We start from the raw sequence: 3,959 nt of genomic DNA, 5'->3' as shown, positions 1-3,959 counted from the left end.
TTTGCTTTCTCCACCAATCATAGGCTCCTTGACAACAGGGATTATGTATTGCATCTCTGAATGACCAAAACAAAATATATGGTGTAGTATGTAGTAGGCATGTAAACAAATTAGCTATCCTTTAGAATTTTATAATTGTCTAACATGGATAGATCTAATTTTTTTATATATATATATATAAATTTCTTTATTTTTTGACTGCGTTGGGTTTTCATTGCTGGGCACGGGCTTTCTCTAATTGCGTCGATTGGGGGCTACTCTTCGTTGTCGTGTGTGGGCTTCTCATCGTGGTGGTTTCTCTTGTTGCGGAGCACAGGCTCTAGGTGCACGGGCTTCAGTAGTTGTGGCACACGGGCTCAGTAGCTGTGGCTCGAGGGCTCTAGAGCACAGGCTCAGTATTTGTGGCACACAGGCTTAGTTGATCTGTGGCATGTGGGATCTTCCCGGACCAGGGCTGGAACCCGTGTCCCTTGCATTGGCAGGTGGATTCTTAACCACTGCGCCACCAGAGAAGTCCTAGATCTTATTTTAGAAAAAGATATTAAGCTCCCTTCAGGCAAGGAATGTTGAAGTTAAACCAGAGACGGTAATGTCAAAGGTAGAAGCTAGCTAATGGTCTGCCTGGGCCCATACTATGATGTAGTTCAGGATATGGACCTCAGCTTTACAAGTAAGAAACTCAGTTTTGGGGAATTCCCTGGCAGTCCAGCGGTTAGGACTCTGCACTTCCACTGCAGGGGGCCTGGGCTCGATCAAACTAAGATCCTGCATGCCATGTGGCCAAAAAAATAAAAGAAACTCAATTTTGACCATGTATCCAGAGTTGATTGGTTTACAGGGGATACTCATTTTGTCCACGCTCACAAGAAAGTGATGAATGGGCATAACTGTATTTTATCTGGTCAGAGATTAGATTTTCTTGGACAGGTTTGTCACTAGAACATAGATCACCTTTGTGTTCTCTGGATAGACTAGCCTCCAAAGTTTTATGTTTCAATGTTCAGGAAACTCTAAAATGAGCATAGGAACTCAACTGAAACAAATGCTTTTGATTTACATAGGGCCCACAGGGTAAGATAAGGGAAAAACTTGGGTTACTTAACTTCTCTGAGAAGGAAAATGAGGGTAACAATAAGAGTACCTATTGCCAAAGTTTCTTATGAGCACTGAGAACCAACAAATATACTAGTTGTTACACTGGTAAAATTGTAACTCCTTTTTTTTTTTTAATTTATTTATTTTTGGCTGCGTTGGGTCTTCATTACGGTACACGAGTTTCTCATTGCGGTACACGGGTTTCTCATTGCGGTGGCTTCTCTTGTTGCAGAGCACGGGCTCTAGGCGCATGGGCTTCAGTAGTTGTGGCGTACAGGCTTAGTTGCTCTGCGGCATGTGGGATCTTCCTGAGCCAGGGATTGAAGCCATGTCCCCTGCAATGGCAGGCGGTTTCTTAACCACTGCGCCTCCAGGGAAGTCCCTAAAATTGTAATTCTTTTTTTTGTTTTTTTTGTTTTTTTGCTTTTTTGTTTTTGTTTTTGTTTTTTTGGCCGCAAGGCTTGTGGGATCTTAGTTTCTGACCATGGGCCCTCAGCTGTGAAAGCTCAGAGTCCTAACCACTGGACCGCCAGGGAATTCCCTGTAATTCATTATTTTAAAATGGAGGTCATTTATAGTGACTCCAATACTGGTCCCACTGTTCTGAGAACGTACCAGGCTCCCTCCTGCCATGGTGTCTTTGAATACAGTGTTCTCTTTGCCTCTTTTCCTCTGTGTTATTTATTTATTTATTTATTTATTTATTTATTTATTTATTTATTTATTTATGGCCGTGGGATCCTAGTTCCCCAACCAGGGATCAAACCCATGTCCCCTACTGTGGAAGTGCAGTGTCTTAACCACTGGACCACCAGGGAAGACCCTCTTTTCCTCTATATATCTTCATCTATTCAAATGTCATCTGCTCAATCAGGCCTTTCCTGATTATCCCAAAACATCTTATTTTTCTCTCCTGCTTTACTTTTCTCTGTAGCATTTATATAATCTAATACACTAGGTATTTTTGTTGTTTTCTGTTTCCCCTTACTAGAATATAAGTTCCATTAAGTATGGAGGTTTTTCCATGTTGTGTTCACTGCTATGTTCTTAGTACCTGTAAGGATGCCTAGCAGAGAGTAGACACTCAAATATTTGTTGACTACATGAAAGATGTTCACTACATGAACTACGTGAAAGATCCAGAACATCCCCTTCCTGTTACAAGGCACACAGGAGGTCTCTAGGCAAAAGATATCTTTTGCTAATACCAGTAGGTCTCAAAAAGTACCTGGAAACCTCTGTTAGCACCTTGATATAATTGGATCCCATCATTCATTAATTCCAATCATTCATTTACCCATTCACTATTCATACTCATGCAGTTCTTACTATATGCTAGATACTAGCTTAGTACTGGGGGTCCAACAATGAATTTTCATGGAACTTATTCTAGCTGGGACAAAGATGTGGTTGGGGATGGGGAGAGAACAGAAGAACCATGTTTCTTATTTTTGTCACCTTGCTAAGCCACTAGTTAATTATAAGCCCCTTTTTTGGGATATCTATGGTCTCCCATATTCTCCTCCTCATACTTTGTGTTGTTTGCCCTTGACCTAGCAGTTTGTTTAATGAAGTATGGAATCTCTTGCTTTTCTCTTGTAACAGAGAATTTTCAGGCAATTACTGTATTTGGTCAAGATCCAAATCCAAAATCAGAGGCAGCTCTGAACCCCTGACTAACGCATCACTAGCTGATTATATAAATGGTAATGTGCAAAGACAACTTCTCGAAGATGCCACAGTAAAGATGTTTCTCGTTAATAAGTGGTTTCATTTCTCTTTGGGTAAAGGATGCAAGCTTTGGATGTAAGGAAAATAATTTTACTTCCTGCAAACATTCACTCATTTAATGTTTAAGAATTACTTAATGAGATCTTACTTCATGCATAGCACAATATGATGCTCTATACGGATACAATAAGTGTAAGATATAGACTGTGCTCTCTAGCACATGGCACTTCCATTAAGGAGACCAGACACAGCCATAGTGTTTCCATCCACCCATCCACTCCCTCTCCCCATCAAGCCATTTTGGTTTCTCTTGCCTCCCTGACCACATGGTATACTGTGGCTATACTCTTGTCTGTATCCTAGATTCTCTCATGCCTTGACTTTTCCCCACTTTCACCTTTTCTGTTACTCAGTTCAAGATTTTCATTCCTTTTGATCCCAGGTTGCAGAGCTGCACAAGAAAATCAAGCAACTTAATATTACATAACTTTCAGCATGTTGCAACTGAATGTTTACAAGCAATCTGCATACAGGGCCTGGGAAGTGGGGAAGGAAATTTTACTCCTATTGGAAGCCAGACTTGTGGAATAACTGAGGTATTTAAATCAGTCATTGAGACTGAAAAGACCCAAATTACACTAAAACAAGGAAACAAAGTCTAAATGCAGACGAGAGTCCTTGAAGCAAAAACGGGAAAGGTCTACATATATTTGGACGACATCTATGGTAAAAATCAGTTTGGCCAGAGAGAAGAGAACGGCTACGAGTGTTCGCAAAAAAAGTGACAGTCATGGTGAGGTCATTCTGACGACTTCAAAGCAGGGCGATCGGGGGAGTAAATTCTAGCGGCTAGCATTTCCCGAATTCCAAATGCTTAAGGAAAACAGATGAGACAGCTTCGCATTTCTCTCAAGGTAAAATACATCATATATGGGAGTTTAAAAAACAATTTAAAAAGCGCGATGGCTTTCGCTTTCAGATTTCCGTGAGCCTAATCGTGGAAAATCACATTTTCTTCCCTAAGAACTCTCGCGATATTTTCGTGGTCCTCTGAGGCGGGAACAAAACGGAAGCCAAGGCGCACTATGCGGCACGTCATCTGGCGGAAGTGAGGTCATAACCCAGAAGCCATG

Source organism: Monodon monoceros, unplaced genomic scaffold, assembly GCF_005190385.1.
Source record: "Monodon monoceros isolate NGI ecotype Baffin Bay Population unplaced genomic scaffold, NGI_Narwhal_1 Super_Scaffold_16, whole genome shotgun sequence".
NCBI classification, from domain to species: Eukaryota; Metazoa; Chordata; class Mammalia; order Artiodactyla; family Monodontidae; genus Monodon; species Monodon monoceros.
Note: the sequence above shows the minus strand (reverse complement) of the source record.